Source organism: Musca domestica, unplaced genomic scaffold (genome assembly GCF_030504385.1).
Source record: "Musca domestica strain aabys unplaced genomic scaffold, Musca_domestica.polishedcontigs.V.1.1 18, whole genome shotgun sequence".
NCBI classification, from domain to species: Eukaryota; Metazoa; Arthropoda; class Insecta; order Diptera; family Muscidae; genus Musca; species Musca domestica.
In genome coordinates, this window is record NW_026712238.1 from 1,459,346 (window position 1) to 1,480,096 (window position 20,751).

The window sequence follows — 20,751 nt, forward strand, 5'->3', positions numbered from 1 at the left end:
AGTGTAGCAAAAATAAATTAATTCCTATCTTAAGGTAATGGGTGTAAAAGACCAATTATCTTTGACTATTTTGAAATCATTGAGATCAGTGTTCTATAATGCCTTAAAAAATATGCATTAAAAACTAAATGTAGGGGCCGGCAACGCGGACCGGGCCAGCTAGTATTTTCATACATGAAATTCAAAATGTATGGCAATCTGATATAAAATATTTATTTCCTTCTGTAATTTATTAGTATATCAACCGATATTATGCATGTTATAGGTTCATAACTAACAATGACCTTTGACCTTTAAAGTGAGTTTCATACATAGCTACGACATCGTTCAAAAAAAAAAAAAACACTGTCCAATCCTTTGATTAGATTTTTCTTTCATAACACTCAGTGTCAAATTCAAAGACATATAAACATTTATTTCTTCACCCAACCACCTAAACTGGCCAACACTCAATTCCAATGCACAACAACTGTAAAAAAACGTGTGTTAATAAAAGAGAAATAACAAAGTGTTTTGAGTTTACACGCACACACACACACTTACACACCATATTATATACTTACATTTTCGAAATAACATTTTTGCCACTTGACTTTGTCTACGAATGAGTAACGATAGAAATTCCTGTGGCGCCACTTTGAAACGATGTTAGAGATACACGCACACACACAAAGAGAGAGTGAGAGAGAGACTCACTTGGAACGTAGATTCGAAGTTATTCCAATAAAAACTGTAAGATATAGAGAAAGGCCAATGACATACACTCACGCACACATTAACAAAGCAAAGCAAAACAAAAGACGAGGAAAAAACCAATAATAAAAACAATACAAATATGCAATTTGTCAAATTGTGCACTTATTATATGTAGACTGGTGGGATGCGGTGCGGTGAGGGGGTGTATGTGCTAGCGTTGTGTTGTGTTGTTACACCCAACGCCCGTTGGCGGCACGAACAATAGAAAAACAATAATAAATTATCGAACAACAACAACTAAAACACATAAAATGTGTAGGGGCCATGTCGTCGTGTATGACAGGCGATAGTGTGAGAAAGTTTCAACGACCGAGCGAGCACCCAAAAAGCTATCAACTAACACGCGATGAGAAAAAAACAACAACAACGATAAACGACCACCGCCAATTACATACAAACGTACTGCCACATAGACATATTTACAAAATTGACAATAACAAAAACACAATTTTATTATTGTTTTTTTCTCTTTCTTTCTTTTTGTGAAAAATGACGACAAATTCGCACAATTTATTTGCTGCAAATTAACAGCAATGAGCAATTTATTGGCAATTAGATGGCTTAGAGAAGTTAGTCATTCTCTCGCTCGTTCGCCACTCACCCATTCTGCGGTGAGTTATTGCTGGGTTTGTTGTAGCTTGCGATAATATAAATGAGTTCATATTTCAATTTTAATATGAATTGATTTTTCATTCACTGCTATGAAGGGATATAGTTGGTGTTTTGCCACAGGGATGGAAATGTAGAATTGATGTAATGTTGTCTCTTAACCAAGTTCTGAAATAGGCAAGAATATAATAATAAGTTTACAAAATTTGGGTACCCATAATTTTTTAAAAATATATAATACATCGTCTCAAAACATTTCTTAACCCAACAGATTGGATTTTAATCATATCAAAGGTTATTAAAAATAAAGTCCAAAAATAAAAGATTTAAAATACAATTTCAAGGATTTCCTGGCCAATAACCATGGATTTTTTATGAATCGTGGATTCCTTTTTAAAATATTTTGGAATATTTCCGGCCAAGATTTGAAGAGTTAAACAAGGCTACTAGACTTCCTGAGCAAATATTTTTCGTTTTCTTTTCTAAATTTCTTTCCTACTTTTTTAATATTTTTCAGGGATAGAACAGTGTTGGCATTTTTTTTGGGGATACCATAGTATTTTGTCGTTGCAAAATAGTCAGGCTTAATCCCATTATTGTTATTTTTTAAAAACAACGTTTGTTTATTTGTGGAGAAACATGGTAATGTTTACCAAGGATTTAGAAATGTTTTTGAATGGTCTTCCTTTGAATAATTGTGAATTTTTAGAAAAATATTTCAGTATTTCATATTGCCAACCTTCGTAGATTTTTTAGATTTTAAACTTAAAGTTGTTTTCCAAAAATTGTTAAGGATATCTTTTCAAAAAATTCCCGGCGAAGAATGATTATTTTTTGAATATTTTTAAAGGATTTCCTGGACGAAAATCTCCGATTATTTTTTATTTGCAAACATTGAATTTTGTTAGACAATTATTCAATGGAAATTCTGCAAAAAAAAATGGAAAACATATTTCAAAAACTTCCACTTCATAAATTGTTTAAAAATTTTCAAGGATTTCCTGGCTAAGAATTGAAAATTTCTAAAGTTATTCGTCCAATTTAAAAATTGTTTTCTGGATATCTTGTCCTTATATTGTTTTTTAATTATATATTAAAATAGATCTGTCCAGAAATATTTAATTTTTTTTCTTCAAATTATATTATGTTTAAATTTAAAAAGACTTGTTTCAATAACATTGGTATCAAAAATTAAGTTTTTATTAATCCTGAATTTTTATGAACATTAAGACTTCCTGGACAAACTTTGTTTTTTTTTTTTCAGAAAATTATGCCAAGCACCTCCTATCGTAGTTATACCCTACAACACTATGTGTTGGGGGTATTATAAGTTTGATTGGGCCAGAATTTATGTAACACCTCGAAATATTGGTTTCCCATATAGGAAAGTATATATGGATCTTCCTAGCTCGCCGAGCTGAGTCGATCTAGCTATGTATGTCCGTCCGTCCGTCTGTCCGTCTATCCGTCTGTCCATGTTAATTTGTAATCACGCTACAGGCCCGATCTTCACGAAATTTAGAATGTATGTGGGGTTAAGGTCAGAATAGAACCCTATATCTTTTGGAGATTATCGCATAATATTTAATGGTTGAAATGGACCAAAAACTGAAACAATTCCTGATTTTGCAGTTGCTCTACAGGTCGCAATTATAGACCAATCGACGCGGAATTTCGCATGTAGCTAGAGTTTAGGGCGGGGAAGAAGCCTACCAATTTTGTGGTCATCGGATAATATTTAGCGGGTAAAATAGACCATATCTTTGGTGTTGAAAAAATTCAAAAATTTTCATTAAACCGCGAATATTTTAAATCCCGGCGAAATCACAAAGCCTTGACAAGGTTACTTCTGATCTTTACATTGATGTTAACATCCATCAAATCGGATATATAGCAAAATATGTGCGATATATATGAAAGATCTCTTATATGTCGAGAACGGCTGAACTGATTTCGACAGTTCTCATTAATTCAAAATGGCCTCTTGGCAGGAAAGAAAAAACGTCTAAAAAAATGCATAAAAATATCTCTCTAAAGATGAAAATATTGATTTTGTAATATTTTCTTATATTTTTTTAAATTTTGTCATATTTTTGGCATATTTTCATTTTGAATTAAACATTTGATAATATTTCTACAGCTAACAAAACTAAGTAGTTAGGATATTAGGATATCATATACAGATCGCATTTATGGCCCGATTCTTATGAAATGCATGGAGATAAGATGAGGGTCAGAATAGAAGCCTACTCTTTTTGGAGATAATCGCCATATATTTGAAATGGACAAAAAAAAAACTGCAAAATTGTCAGCAAGTCGTAATTATCGCCCGATCCTCACGCGCATTTGAATGGAGGTTACCGGACATTGCAAAAGCCAAATAGTTTTGGATGGCCATCCAAAAATATTCAATGTGTGAAATAGTTTGCCAACTTTTGTAGACAAAATACGAAAATATCCATTCCATTGCCTTTTTGGATAATTCACAAATACAGGAAAGACGCACTTCTGACTATTTCGTTGAAGAATATAGTCAAATGTCTGTATCTCATATAGATGCGTTTTAGTCAAAAACCAATAATAAATGTTAATCTTTTGCCACTTCTGAGAGATTATAGGTCTTTGGGAAATATTGGTTCCAGATCTAGGAAGACCATTTACGTGCAACATCTACCAATAAATTGGAAATGAGCAAATTAGTTTCAGTTTCTATAGTTCGAAAATTAGAGAACGAAACCTGATGGTTTTCTTTTATTATTTGTCACAATATCTTGTGGAATTCTTTCGAGTATCTCGCCTATATAAACTGTATCATTTATTATAGTGTTGTAGGGTATTCAACGGTCGGCCCCGCTCGACTGTAGCCTTTGCTTACTTGCTTTTTTTTAATTTTCAAGAAAAATTGTTTTTTTATGTATTTTTTTTTTTTTCAACTCCTTCCTTGACAGCAATAATAAACTTTTATAAAATATTTCTATAAAATTCCTAGCAAATAATATTAGACTTTTTCAAAATATTCCAAGAACTTCCCGGCTAAAAAACATGTAGTTTGCAAAAGTATTTGTCAAAGGTTTTTAGGTTCCAAAGTTTTTTTTTTTAATTGGTCAACTATTTCTTCATCAAGAATCGTTTTTTTTTTTTTTTTTTTTTGATATTCTATTGTTTTCCCGTTTCGTTGATTTCCAAATAGGTTGTAGGATATTCTATAACAAATAGACATTGATAGAATTTGAATTCGTTTTTCAATTATTTTTAAGAATATCCTATGAAATGTATCCCGGCCACCAATCACCAATTTATTCTAATTTTATTTAAGGATGTCCTGTCAAAAAGTAGCTGACTTAACGTGCTAAATTTTAAAAAAATAAATTCAATGACTTTCTGGTCTAAGATTTTTTAAAAATATTAACCAACTTTCAGGCCTAGATTAAGGACTTTTTACATATAATGTACAAGGTTTTTTACATATAATGTTCATAAGTCTTTCAACTATATTATTTATTTTAATATTAATATTATTACAAGTTATCCATGAATTGTTAGACATAGATGGTATTTTTCTTTTTAACAATATTTTACAAGGGCCAAACTCGTGGATTTTTCAAACATTTTCAAGAACAGAAGTCGTAGATTATTCTAAAAGTTCGCATTTTATAAATATTTTCCACAAACTTCCTAGCCGAATAATGTCGGAGGGTTTTGCTAATATTTTCACCAGATTTACTGTCTGCGCATTTTGTCAAAAATTTGTTCAATAACCACTTGTTTATAATTGTTTGCGATTTTTTCAATTTTTTTTTTTTTTTTTTTTTGAATATTTTTTTTTTTTGAAACTGGACGAAAATCGTAGATTCTCTAGAAAATTTTAAAACAACACATTTTGGTCAGAGTATGTTATGTCTTTGTGCATTTATTTGTAACATGCAGAATGAATCGAAATAGACTATATTTCCTTTTTGTGTCGATTTATGTCATTCCGTCTGTCCATGTATTTTTGCACAGAAAGTACAGTTCGCATTTATTGTCTGATATCTGGTTCCAGTTATCAGATACAGCATAGAAATGCCACTGCTATATTTTATAGAGATCGGTTTAAATTTAGATAAAGCTTCTATATATTTCTTTATCCGACTTTACATTTGTTTTGCACCAAAAGTGTAATATCAGTTGAAATAGGATAGCTTTTGGTAAAAGTCGGTTTAGATATAGCTCTGTAAAATATATTTTAATTTAATCGTTCTGAAATTCGAATGATATAAATAGAAACGGTCAAAACGTGCCTCATCGAAAGAGACACAATAGGTCTCTTAAGGCCAAATCCGTTTCAGTACATTTGGATCTAGCGATGTCAGTCCGTCTGGTTGTAATATTATTATAAAACTTAAATCGAGTTTGGAGATGGGCAATATTGGTCCACTCTTTTTGGTACCTCCCCCACAAAAGATCAACATTAAAAAAAAAAAAAATATTTTACTGTACAGAAAGAGAAAGGATAACCCGATTTTGCTCTACCTTTCCAAATCCTAATGTTTGCATCAGTGCTGGGTCAATATCGGTCCACTCCATCAAGTACCTCCCCCACAAAGGGTCAATTTTGTTAATAATTATGACTCTTAAAATATTGACCCATTCCTTCGGAACCTACTTCACAGAAGGTCAAAATTTTGTCAACAACAATAATCATAACAGTCAAAATATATTTAAATAATCGAACATTGGCTGAGGGTATACATCTGTCGGCAAAACCGATTGATACTTTTTAACTATTTTTACCCGTTTGCAACGATTTTTGTCCAATAAGTCTTTGACAATTATCTAAAAAAAAATAAAATTTTGTCTAGGAAGACCCTATTGAAATCTTTATTGAAAATACACGACTTTGATTTAGGAAGTCCTTGTAAGAAATTATTCATAAAATTTAGAAATTTTCTAAAAATCTTGAATATTTAAATTTTTGATGTCACCAATTTTTAGAAAATTATATGAACATAAAATATTCGACTCTTCGTCAAAAGTCTTTAAAAAATGAAAAAAAAAATCCATGATTTTTGTCCAGAAAGTCCTAATAAAAAGTATTATTAAAAATTAAAACATTGCTCAATATCTTGAATTAGATATCGCAAATTTTTAGGGCAATTTAGAAAATTATTAATTTTTGGAAAAAAATATTGAAGATTCGTCTTCTAAAAAATCGTATATATTTGTGTGACAAAAAAATCGTGATATTCGAGAGATCCTTTTCTATGTCCAAAAATTACATATTTTGTAATAAGAGATTTTAGAGACTTTTAGCAAAAGAAATAACGAATCCGTCGATATTCCAATTCCTGTGATAACATTTAAAAAATATATCCAAAATTATTTTCTCTTGAAACTTCAACTTTTCAAAACTGCCCAATTTCCATCCCTGTTCCAAATGCAGTGAACAATTTCCTCCTATCCGTGAATGATTAATTGAAAAATATTTGCAATTAATTAATAACAATTTTTTCCTTCGCGAAAATTCCCCTTTTGGGATCATTGCAATTTACAATTGCGATAGCATTTAATATTAATTGCCTTAAGGACTCGCCGATTTTTTTCCTTCCAATTTCTAGAATTTATTTTCGTTAGCGTATTACGTAGTTATATTTCAATTTAGTTTTTTCTGAATGTTTTATTACGAGTTTAGGCATGGGTAAATGTGTGCGTGTGTGTATTTTTTCGTTGGTAAAATTTACTACATTTTATAAACATTTTGTGGTTTTATTTCGGATTTTTTGTTGTTGTTTTGCTTTTCTTGCTCGTAAATTAGTTTTTGCAGTTGATGGAATTTTGCTGTGGATTATGTGGGGGCCAAGAGCCAGAGATGGGTTCTGGTTTTTGAATGTTTCAGTTTCAGCATTTCGTTTATTATTATGTTGTTGTCGATTTTTTTTGCTGGTTCTCTCCTTAGCTTCTTATTTTATTTTTACAACTTAGTTTGAGGTTAAGTATGTAAAGGCGTACCGTATAATATGTGTTTGTGTGCTTGTGTTGGTTACTGTATGCCTTGTTGCTTAATGATTTTTATGACCTGAAATAAAATAGAATTGGAAATCTGTTGCTGCTTTTTTGTGTTGTTGTTGTACTTGGGTTTCTATGAAAGCTGTAAACAAGCATAAACACATGTGTTTCATTACCACAAATGGTTGCCTGAGCACCACCAGCAGCAGCAGCAGCAAAGCCGATAAGGCAGTTGGAGTTGTGTTGTGGGTGGTTCCCTGGCAATGGCCTTATTGGTAGCAGTTACAACGGCTATTGGTCAATATTGCTCTTAAATTAGTAAACACGTGTAGGGCGAAAGCTATTCAGAATTTAGTAGCTTTTAATGATTAAGAGGTTATTCACATTCAACGTTGTCCCTGTGATTTTTTTTAGCCATCAAGGTTGATTAATAATTTCGGATGGGAGAAGGGCTTATTATTAAATATGGAATTTGATATTATTTTAATGAAGTACAGAAGAAAATGTATACAACAACAAGTTAATATATATTAAATACTATCATTTTCTTAAAATATGCAAAACAAAATCCATAGAAAATGACTTTATAAAAGAGTTAATTGATAGTTATGAGACAGAATGCCACATCAACAAATGGCTAGAATCTTGGTATATGGTTCGTCGTTATGTGTGGAGTTGAGGTTAAGCTGGGCTGGGTTGGTCTTTGCAATCCGAACTAAGAAATTGCGAGAGTTGAGAGTTTCATAAAAATACCTAAATTTTTTCATACGAGGTACTTGTTTTTTTTTTTTTTTTTTTTCTTTAGAAAATTCATTATTTCGCGTATTATGAGCTTCATGGGTATTCAAATTTTGACCCTTTGTGGGGGAGATACTAGAAGAAATAATTAGATCTCTACCATCTTGTGTTGATGGAAATATTGAGAAACGCGAAATCTGAATGGAATCGGATGTTAATTTCGCGTTTTATGTGCTTCATGTGTATTCAAAATTTTGACCCTTTGTGGGGGAGATACCAGAAGAAATAATTAGGTCTCTACAATCTTATGTTGATGTAAATATTGAGATGCACCAAGTCTCAATGAAATCGGATGTTAATTTCGCGTTTTATGAGCTTCATGGATATTTAAAATTTTGATCCTTTGTGGGGGAGGTGCCAAAATGAGTGGACCGATATATCGATCTCGATACCAGACCTTGGTTAATGAAAATATTGTGATGTATGTAATTCGGACTCCTACACCACATTTTATAAAAGTTACAATTATTCAATTATTGACCGTTTTTGGGGGTGGTACCGACATTGTTCATTTTCTCACCAGACCTGGCACTGTTATAAATATGAGAATTTGTCTAGTGGAGGAAATATCGGATTATCCTTTCTTTAAATTTTCAACCTTTACCAGGAGGAGTGGACCATCTCCGAACTCGATCTAAATTTTGACAATAATATTGCGATGTACCAAGTTTGGACAAAATCGGATACTCCCTTCGAACGATAAACTTTGATCGACTCCAAATATCCTAAAACGGACTTGGTCCAAAGAGACCTAGGGTCTAAAACCGTTTTTTTCGATGAGCCACGTTTTGGCAGTATCAAATGATATATACCCTCTGTAGCCATATGGCTGAGAGTATAAAAACCACGAATCTTGCCTGGGAAGACTTTGTAAAAGTATTCATTGAAAATCCGCGATTGTTGGCTTTAAATTCCTTGAAAAATATTTAAAAATTCTGATTTAGGAAAACGGTGAATATTAATAAAAAACAGTATTCCTGGTAAAAGCTTCATGGGAAATATTTTTGACCACCTATAATTCGTGGACCACCTAAAAATCTGCATTTCGTGGATAGCAAGTGCTAGAAACCCCTCAATAAAATACCAAGATACCTGATCAGCAACTTCTTGAAAACAAAAAAAAAAAAAAAAAAATTAAAAATTCCAAAAAATCGATTTGTGGACCAGTATTTAAGAAAATATTTTTGATTCTATTTAAATTTTTTTTATCTACCATTCTAAGCCAGATCACTGTATAAAAATCATAAAAAATGCGCAATTTGAAATAATTCCCAATTCTAGTCCTGCAAATCCTTCAAAATTAAAAAAAATACGATTCCAATCAAGACCATTGAAAAAATATTATAAAACCAGTAAAGAAAGTCCTAAAGTCGGGCGGGGCTGACTTTATGATACCCTACACCACTTTGCTAATTTGGTAGAGCTCCGCATAACAATTAAAAGCTTTTATGGGAGAATTCAATCATACACGCTATAACTATAATTATAATTTAAAGTTCAAAGGACTAAATATGCCGAAGCATTTGTATTTTTTGAATTCGGACTTGGATAAAAATATATATAGTAGCTATATCCAAATCTGAACCGATCTCGATAAAATTTAGCAAATGTATTTCTGAGCTGTATTTGATATATTTCCCTTAATATTGTTGTTACAGAGTGCATATTACGGCTGCGGAGGACAAAAATAACAAATCGGATGAACAATATATATGAGAGCTATAGCTATATCTGAACCGATTTTGATCAAATTTGGCATACTTATTTTCAGGTCCAATCTGATCGTATGTGCAAAATTCCATACTATTTGGGCTGATATTACACGTTTGGTGCACAATAAAAGGCAAATCGGACGAAGATATATATGAGAGCTATATCTAAATTTTGACCGATTATCTCCAATTTCAAGGTTCGTCCTTGGGCCAACCAAATGATTTTTGCAAAATTTCATCTTGATCGGGCAATAAATGCGGGGCAATTGTTTACAAAAATACATGGATAGACGGACGGACGGACGGACAGACGGACGGACAGACGGACATGCATAAATCGACTCAGAATGTGATTCTATGCAGATCATCAAAAGGAACTAGGGGTCTATCTTGTTTACTTTTGCCTGTTACAAAGAATTGCACAAAGACATAATACCCTGACCACCTTGTGGTGTGGGGAAAATATGGAAAATTCACAATTCTAGTTCCTGCCCCAGAAAGTTTTAAAAAATACGATTTTTGACCACAAAAGCCTAAATAAACTCAAATATTTTTGGCCTGGAAGGTTTTGTAAAAACGTAGAAAAATTCTACGTCTTGACTGAAAGTCCTCAGTTTTTTTTTTAAATCCGCCATTAGTATCCTATTCTTCAAATCAAAATTTTTGGTCAGTATATATTGTTGAAAAAAAAAAAAAATTAAAATCAGTATGATTTTGAAGAAAGGGGTTTCTTTTGACAAATCCTCTTTAATAATCCAAGATTTGTAGCTATGAATTTATGCCATGCTATTTATAATAATTAGAGAAAGAACATCTGAATTTATAAAAAAAATGTTATTTATGCGCCACCCATAACATGCAGAAATAATAATAAAAAATTAGTGTTTAAATCAGATTATGTGGAGGAATTTATTTCTATTCATTACGTTTGATACACATGATTTCTAAGGTATTTCAATTTTTTTTAACTTAATTAAGACAAAAAAATATATAATAAAACAGGCTATTAATAAAGAAATGAATGTAGGGATTTTGACCATATTATTAATCTTTTAACATTCCTTAATTTTAAATAGCCTACGTTTGTTGGTCTTCGTATTATAATTAAAGCTACCATGAAATATATCTAAGGAATCTTCTAATTTTTTCCGTACATTTTTTAGAAGTCTTTCATTAAATTTTATAATTAAATTAATATTTTGAGGAATTTAATAAATATTAGTTCTCATTATTCTAATTATCATTAATATGAGTTCATTTTTTTTCTCAAATTAATCAAATTAGATTCTTTTGTTCGGCACACTTTTATATCTTCCAAATGCTTCCAAAGTTGTTTAAAATCGTACATTTTGTTGGGAGGTATAAAAAAATATACAGATGTATGTACGTCATGAAAATCAATCAATTAATTGCTCTGAGTATTCGTATCGCCGATACGTATACGTCACCCGGGCTAATCAGTAAATTGTTTTGATTGACATGAAAGTAAATAGCTGATAGGAAACGTATGAACAGGGGAAATATATGTTTTCGAAAATTATTTGAAATAAAAATTATACATTTTCATTGAAATGTTATTGAATAGATGGGATGCTAATTTTACCAATTTATTTGTGACATCATGAGTTACGGATTTTCGCACTAATTAAATAATATAAATACATTATTAACCATAAAATGAAAGTTACAGCAAACACATTTATGACTTATGCATTTAAACGCACTGTATGTAAATTTTGTTTCATGTAAATATATGAATATTTCAACAAAATTACATGATAACGGAGGAATAAAGAAAGTCCTTAACACCAAATTATTTAACATGACCTTGTCTAGGAATACTTAGTAAAACTATTCAAAAAAAAACCGATGTTTGACTCGAAAGTCCACAAAAAAACTTAAAGAACACGTTATTCCCTTGAGAGACCTTGAAAGGAATTTATCATTTTAGGATGTTTCCAAAAAAAAAAAAAATAAATAAATCCAAAAAATAGTTTTAAAAATACACAATTTTTCGGCCAGGATGATCCTGAATAATATTTGTAAAAAACCAAAAATTTTGGCCAAAGAGTCCTTAAAAAATATTTTTTAAAAAACTCAACAATTCATGTCACGGAATTCCTTAAAATATGCATTTTTATACCCTACAACACTATGTGTTGGGGGTATTATATGTTTGATTGAGTTCTAGACCAGAAAATCGTTAAAAAATATATAAAAATATATTATGTAATTCAATTAAAAATCGATAATCTTTAACCTGGGCGACCTAGCACAAAATATTGCTAAATTCTATCCAGTAAATCAAAGTTGGCAGTACTGTTGGTATGGGTAGGACTTCTGCATCTGATTTTGCATAGATTATAAGATGATAGGCATAGCCACTGTTATCTTCCTTTTAACTATTTTATATTCCTGAACTATTTTCCCATCAGAGTGTCGTTCTTCACTTGCAAGCAATACGAACTTGAATTTGTGTTTACTGTAACGTATGAGCAACGAACAATACTTATACGTCGCATGGGCCGAAATGGGAAATAAAATCGACAACAAAAAAAATTGTAAACATTTTCGATTTGCGTAAATGATTTCATTTGCAAAAAAATTGCCATAAACTGGAAATGGCGAAATCGGGAAATTTATACCCATCTGATTATTTTAGTTTTCCTCCAAGGTGTATTCACTGATTTATTGCAAAATAATTGGATCGAAATAATTGCATGCGATAAAGTTTATATTATTTTCATTTACAGCCAATTGTTGGCTGCAAAGATTTTGAACAAAACAAAGAAAAATAGTTGAAAATATATTTCATTCAATAGGCGAATATAAATTTCTCGGCTGTAAACAAATATATTAAGTTTCTCACCAAAACACATGACTAATAACAATCAAATTTATTCTTAAAATTTATTTCTCCCCAAAAACATTTTCTTTTGCCGTCTCTATTTACAAATTGTTCCCATTTTTACCACATGCTCATAGTATAATTAATTTATAAGGCAAATAATAGATGCAGAACAAACATTTTAAATACGTGCAAATATTGGGGTCTCAAAAACAGCGGCAGCCGCAAAATATTTCAAATTACTTAATTTGCTAGGCTCACAAACACACCGATGAACGCGCTTTACACATGCACTCTAGAATTTATCTATTATTTTCAAATTAATGAATGTTATCTTTGCAACACCTCCTGAGTCTTGGTATACCTTTTCCTCTCATAATGTAAGCATTGATTACCTACACTCACACATATATAATTTTACACAAGCAGCGAACAAACACTTCCACAAACAAAACACATTAATGATGTGCATGGCGGCATTGTCGATGATGATAATGATAACCGAGCACTTGATGACTGTGTGGAAATGCCGACAGATGAGTAATGGCATTGTTCGGGGGACAATTAACATTCAATGAATAAAATTTATATACACGTGACATATTTCTATATAGATATGTGTTATCATATTGTAATATATGCATGTGTAAATAAATAAATATGTATGACGACGATGTGTGCATCGTACACGAAAATATTAATTATAATTTGATAATAACAGGACATATTTACAATTCATTACGATTTTAAACATCCATAGCCATGAAAATCTGTTGAATTTATAATTACCATCACAGGTAATTATTTGTTGCATTTTTTCGATTTGTAATTTTTAAAATATGCGCCAATTTGTTGGCCGTGATTTAAGAAAAATAATTACAATGTTTGAAATAAAAGGGCTTCGTTACGGGTACAAACGCCAAAGCGATTTTTTTACATCATTGATAATTTGTTTTCTAAAATTTATCAATAATATAGGGTGGGATACCTATTTTCAAAATTATATCAGATTTGGCAGACAAGATATTCGAAGATTTTATTCCACACAACGACGGTTTACATGCCAAATTTTGTTCAAAATATTTTAAAAACATATTCCACAGGACTTATTGTGACTCTTTGTGGGTGAGGTATCAAAATAGGTTCGCAGATATGTATCATCTTCACAACAGATCTTGGGTTAGCAGAAATGTTTGTGTGTGTGAAATTCAAGGAGAGTTGAATGTTTATTTCGCTTTCTTTGAGTTTTTTGTTTTTCAACATCTTGAACCCTATGTAGAGAAGGTAAGGAAATGGTCCCATCTCTACCATGTTTATAAAAAAATCTTGTGTTGATGGAAATATCGAGATGTACCTAGTCTGAATGGGAGCGGATGTTAATTTTGCGTTTTATCAGCTTCGTGGATATACCAGAAGGAGTGGACCGATACATACCATCTTCACAACTGATCTTTTGTTGGTGGAAATAATGGGATGTGTGAAATATAAAGAGAATCTGATGCTTATTTCGGATTTTATAAACATTTTGGTTATTCTAAATTTTAGCCATTTGCGGTACCAAAAGGAAAAGTCCGATTTCTACCATCTTTATGAAATATCTTGTGTTGATGGAAATATTGAGATGTACCAAGTTTGAATGGAAGCGGATGTAATTTTCGCGTATTAATGTTCTTCATTGATACTCAAAATTTTGACCCTTCGTAGCTGAGGTACCAGAACCGATATACTCCATCTTCCCACCTCACCTTGGATTAATAAAAATATTGTTATGTGTTTAATTTTTAGGAGAGCCGGATGTTTTTTTTTTTTTTTTTTTTTTTTTTTTTTTCGGATTTTATGATTGTTTTGGTTACTCAAAATTATAACCCTTGTGTGGAAGGTACTAAAAGAAATTGTCCGATCTCTACCATCTTTATAAATTATCTTGTCTGAATGGAAGCGGATGTTAATTTTGCGTTTTATCAGCTTCCTGGATGTTCAAAATTTAGACCCTTTGTGAGGGAGGTACTAGAAAGAGTGGCCCGATATATCTGCTCTTCACAGCAGATCTTATAATAGAAGAAAAAATGGGAAGTATGAAATAGGAATAGAACCGGATGTTTATTTCGGATTTTATGATCGTTTCAGTTCTTTGAAACTTTGACCCTTTGTGCGGGAGGTAACAGAAGGAATGATACGATCTTGTGTTTATTGAAATATTAAGATCTAATCTGAATGGAATCGGATATAAATTTCGCGCCGTATGAATTTCATAGGTATTCAAAATTTTGACCCTTTGTGGGGAGAGGTACCAGAAGGAGTGGACCGATATATTCTATTTTCACACCAGACCTTGAGTTAATAAAAATATTTTGATCTGTGTAATTTGGAGACTATAGAACGCTTACATCACATTTTATAAGAGTTATAATTGTTCAACATTTTGAAGCTTTGTGGGGGAGGTACATGATGGAGAGGACCATTATTGTCCATTTTCGCAGCTGATAAAAATATTGGTATTTGCAAAGTTTACAGAAAATTGAATGACACATTTTGTGGGGGAGGGTACCAGAAGGAGTGGACCTATATTGGTCATCTCCAAATTCGATCTAAGTTTGACAACCATATTACTATGTACCAATTTAGAATCGAAGACAGACGGACGGACGGACGGACGGACAGACGGACACCCCTAGATCAACTCCAAATGTCCTGAAACAGATTTGGTCCAAAGAGTCCTAGGGTCTAAAACCGTTATTGCGATGAGGCTCGTTTAGGCCGTATCCCCTGTAGCCATGTGGCTGAGGGTATAAAAAGCTTGAACATTTTATTGAAAATTCCGCTTTTGATGGGCTAAAAGTATAGGGAATAAATTCTGTAAAAAGCCAAATGGTTGTCTGGAGATTAGTGGAAAAAAAGAACTTACCAAAAAATATTTTGTTGGAATTTCTTTAAAAAAATGCTTTGAAACATGCACAAATAATTCTTTAAAAAAAAAAAAATCGTTCGAAAAATACACATTTGCTCCTTGGAAAATTAAAAAAATCCACGCCCATTATTAGACCTTTAAAAAATCTAAAGGTCCTTAAAGAAAATTTTTAAAAAATCAGCGTTTGGTGGTCTGTATATAATTAAAACATCTTCTTCTTCGCTTTTTAGAATCCCAAAAAAAATCTATCGCAGTCTTTTAATATTGTTTGCGATTGTGTTGCAATCAATCTTAAATTGTATGGTTTAATCTATTTTTGTCAATAAACTTTAATTTACGAGTTTTCAACCACATTTGCATTCCAGAACTTCTCCAATCGTTTTATGTGCAGTATATAAAATTTACAATTTTTATTTTTAATATTTTAGGGAATTATTACTAATTATTTCTATATTATAACTTTTGATTACTTTTTTTTATTTTTTATAAATTATAAAAAAAAAACATTTTTTTTCTATTTCTTTTCAGACATTCAAACAGAAGGTAAGTGGTTTGTGTTACATTTACATCAATTATTTCAAGAGCTTTTTGTTTTTTTTTTTTTTTTTTTGTGTTCTACATTAATCATTAAATAGCATATTTACTAGACTGCTTTTCTGCACGCACAAAGTGTTTTGTGCGTGTGTGAGTTTATCTTTTTTTTTCGTTTTTTTGCAATTTACGAACCAACCATTAAATGGAAATGAACGGCAAACCACAAAGCATAAATTAACATTCGCTGTTTCTGAATGTAATGCCACTCAATTTGTACTTCCGACAGCTTCAAACCACAAAAACGCATATTTCAAATACAGTTAATAGATTACTTAGAACAGGAACATTTATTTTTTAAATTATATGCTTTCGGTTTTTTTTTAATACTGCAAATCTTTAAAAAAAAAACAATTTGCTTCTTGACCAGTTCATAAATAAACAACCTATATTATGAAATACCATCTGGATAATGGTTCCTCTTTTTGACTACGATTTAGACTTTGATGTCTTTTAGGACCTATAGTAGAATTTTATGACAAACAAATTCGTAGTATAGCTTAACTTGTTACGCTCCCTTTTAGAGGGAGTTTTTAAACATATTTTGAAAATAGAAATAAAAAAAAAACATTGATGAGAAGCTTGATGGTCAACCTTTTTGAAATAAAAATCTTCGTTATCTGTATAATTACCGAAGGCACAATATGCCAAAATTTTTTTTTTTTTTTTTTGCTAGGTAAACTTTCAAAACGCCGATACTCGTGACTACTAATTGTAGCTGGATTTTTCTTGTAATTGGAGTTTTATTTACTTATTCATTCATTTATTTTTTTTGTTCTTGCATAGAAGTATCATCTAAATCATATCAATTATCAGTAGATCGCATCTTTCTTAAAAAAAGTTCGGCCAATTTACTAGAGTTTCTATGATCGTTGTGGTATTTTCTGGCAAGTATCCTAATCCTTCGAAGGGAGTATCCGATTTGATTCAAACTTGGTACATCGTAATATTTTTGTCAAACTTAGATCGAATTCGGAGATGGGCAAGATCGTTCCACTCCTTTTGGTACATCCTCCACAAAAGGTCGAAATTTTGAAAGAAAATATTTTACAGGACAAAGGAAGAAAGGACAATCCAATTTTGCTCCAACTTTGCAAATCCTAATATTTGCATCAGTGCTATGACGTGTGCGAAAATTGACAATACCGGTCCACTCCATCAAGTACCTACCCCACAAAGGGCAAAAATTTTGCACAATTATAATTATTATAACATGTGACATAAGGGTCCGATTGTCTTCAAATTAAACACATCACAATATTTTTTTGACCCAAAGTCTGGTGTGAAAATGGAATATATCTGCACACTTCTTCTGTCACCTCCTCCACAAAGGATCGAAATTTTGAATATTCATGAAGCTCAAATAACACGAAATTAATATCCGATTCCATTCAGACTTGGTACATCTTAATATCTCCATCAACTCAAGATCTGTTATGAAGATGGTAGAGATCGGACCATTCCTGGTACCTCCCACACAAATGGTCAAAGTTTTAACTACCCAAAACTATTATAAGACCCGAAATAAGCATCCGGCTCTCTTCATATTACACACATCACAATATTTTTAATAACCCAGGGTCTGGGCGTAAAAATTTTGAATATCCATAAAGCTCATAAAAATTAACAACGAACGAAACGAAATTAACATCCGATTCCATTCAGACTTCGTACATCTCAATATTTGTATCAACGCAAGATTTGTTATAAAGATGCTCGAAATCGGATCATTTATTGTGGTACCTTCCCCACATAGTTTTCAAGATTTTGAAAAATGAAACACTCAAAGAAAGCGAAGTAAGTACCCAACTCTCTTCAACTTGCACACATACAAACAATTTTGCTAACAAAAGATCTGTTGTGAAGATGATATATATCTGCGAACTCCTTCTGATACCTCTCCCACAAAGGTTGCCAATGTTCAATACTTTTATCTGTCAAAATTGTTGAACAAGTCAGCGATTCTTTGCAACTTGTTATATCTAAATATTTCCTTCAACCACAAACCTGAAATGAATATGGAATTTATGATTTCGCATAAAATTGGAAATAAATATTCCATGTTTTTTTTTTTAACTTTGCTCATACCAATATCTGTATTACAGCGTAAGATAAAAAAAAACTGCAACAAAGTCAAACGCTATAATTTTTAAATTTTTTGTTTTTATTGAATAAAAGTAAAAAAATGTCGGAAATAGCATCAAATTTTATAATAAGTTAAGATTTGTTCGAATTGGTCATCTTTGGCACGAATTATGGCCTTCAAACGGCCAATGAAACCGTCACACGCTGCCCGAATGTTGCTCTGCGGTATTTTGGCCCATTCCCGGCGAAGCGCTTGCTTAAGGCGATCGACACTTTGGTTATTTTTAGTGCCCACTTGCAAACGAAAATCATTTTGTAACTATTCTTGAGAGGCGAGTGCTGAGTCCTGTTGGAATGTTCAAGGTCTGCGGCCAAAATGTTTGCCTGCCCAAAGCTTTAATACACCCTTCAGAATATTTTCGCGATAATACTCGGCATTAATTCTGTTGCCACGGACAATTAATACGGATAGCTACCATTGGCTGTTATGGGGGCCGATGGCCGGCGCTTGAGTTCTGGTGGCCAACCGAAGCCAAACTGCTGGACAACGAATGTTTTCTCATCGGAGAAAACCAAATTCCGCAGTTCACCACTTTCGGCCAAGCGAAGCAACTCTTCAGCTCTTTTGAGTATATTTTGTTTCTGTTGCGGTGTAAGTTCTTGCATTTTTTAGAATTTCAATAGCTTTACCCCGAGCTCATTTTTTCAATATTTGCGGAATGGAATATTGCGATATGTTCAGTTCACAAGCCATTTTTCGGTCACTGCGACGCAGGTTTCAATCAAGTCGCTTCTTTACTTTTCGAACCATTTCTGCTGATGTTGCTATTATATTCCGTCCACTTCCTTGACGTCGGGCTACGCTACCAATATCACGGTAACGAGCCATGGTACAGGACACAAAAGATTTATTCATAATTTAATGCTTGAGTGCTCTAACGATAGCCGCTTGAGGTTTTTCAGCAAAATATAAAGAAATCACACTATCACGCTTGAATTCCATCACGAATAACTTTGTTTCTAGAAAATTCTCACCAAAATGCTTTTGTACGCTTGTAAGCAATATAATGTGCTGTCACTGGAATAATTTTAACAGCTGTCGGACGAGTGGCTTAGAAATGACAGTTTTTTCATCTCACCGTGTATATATTTCAAAAGATGTATTTAAGGCAACTTTTGTCTTGTTAGATGTCTATAATACACATCAAAAGCCCCTAAACTTTCCACAACAAATAATTTGACTCTCTCCTTTTTTTACCGTGTACCCTTCAAACTGATTTCTTCATTATTTAATTTTTTCTTACTTTACATCACAATTTTCTGATTGCTATAACTAAATAAGACAGCACCCTTTTCCTAACATGTTACAAAAATCGTGTTGAAAAAAAGGTGTCTCGCTTTCGAACCTTTTGTGCACCATATGTTTGATGGGCACCATCAGCAAACATTGAAATATTTGCTTTTGTTTCCCCACTACACAGGGTAATATTCCCAAATCATCACAAAGGAAAATAGAGTAGTTTTTTGTTTCATATTTTCCTTTGCTTGCTTGGGAAAATGTTAATGTTTTAATTTCGAGCACAAATACAAGAGACAACCTTGCCCGGCTATAATAAATAAAAAAGTGTTTGCCACCGAGAGACACTTAAATTGGTGTACCTTTTTTTTTTGGAAGGAAATCCTTTGAGGCTTTTGTGGCATTTTGTAATTTTCCAAAATGTCCCAAAAGTCCATGTGTATGTACAGTGTAGATATATAAATGCTGGGTATCCCAGAATATTACAGGTGTCAAGTGTGTGTGTCGGTGTGTGTGTACGCGTGAGAGTTTCATGTTAGTTTTGTACAAACACATTTCTTTCCGCCCCTTAGCACCTGTTATGTATTTGTGCTGGGGTAGGTCTTTTTTAATTTCATTTCCAGGCCATTTTTGTGTTTGTGTTTTTTTTTCTTGCGTTTCCTCTTTTCTGTTCATACTCGGGCATCATAATATGAAACATGGCAAAAACACAGAAATTGTGCTGTTAATATTTAATTATGCTGTGGCTTAAATACAAACACTCGGCTACCGAAAATCCCTCTCAGCACCCAGCATCCCCCCAATCTATACACACACACATGGTATATGACAATATCTTGAAATGAAATGAAAAACTCTTAGGTATACATCAATTTTTGGGTAGAGGTAAACTTGGAGTTTATTATTTTGTTTTTCTTTACAAAGGTATACGGAAAAGGATATTTGTTGTTTTGTAAAATTGTGGGTGTTTTTACTTCTCAACATTTAGGCTATATTATGAAATGGTTTTTTCCTAGAAGATGGTGAGGCATTTGTGCAGGAAAAAAATTGTAGATGAAATTCTTCAATTAAACCTATACTGCCTAGGAAAATTAATTTAATAAAAATGAAAGCAAAAGTTCTTTCCTTTCGACCAAAAACATCTGACAGTTTCTTTAGAGAA

The 20,751-nt window shown here is 32.1% G+C and overlaps 1 protein-coding gene across 8 annotated transcripts in view; it reads right to left on the reverse strand.

The window, feature by feature from the left end:
* The window catches only part of LOC101899976 (calsenilin), a 389,863-nt gene that overhangs the window by 308,587 nt on the left and 60,525 nt on the right, over window positions 1–20,751 (reverse strand). For 2 of the 8 annotated variants that reach the window (XM_059120851.1, XM_059120849.1), the window contains exon 2: window positions 564–730. The exons of 4 other annotated variants lie outside the window; for them this stretch is intronic. The gene's annotated coding sequence lies outside the window, so the exon portion shown is untranslated. Of the gene's footprint in view, window positions 1–563; window positions 731–7,088; window positions 7,421–20,751 lie in introns of all 8 variants that reach the window. 2 more of the 8 variants (XM_059120850.1, XM_059120848.1) reach the window with 2 other exon arrangements.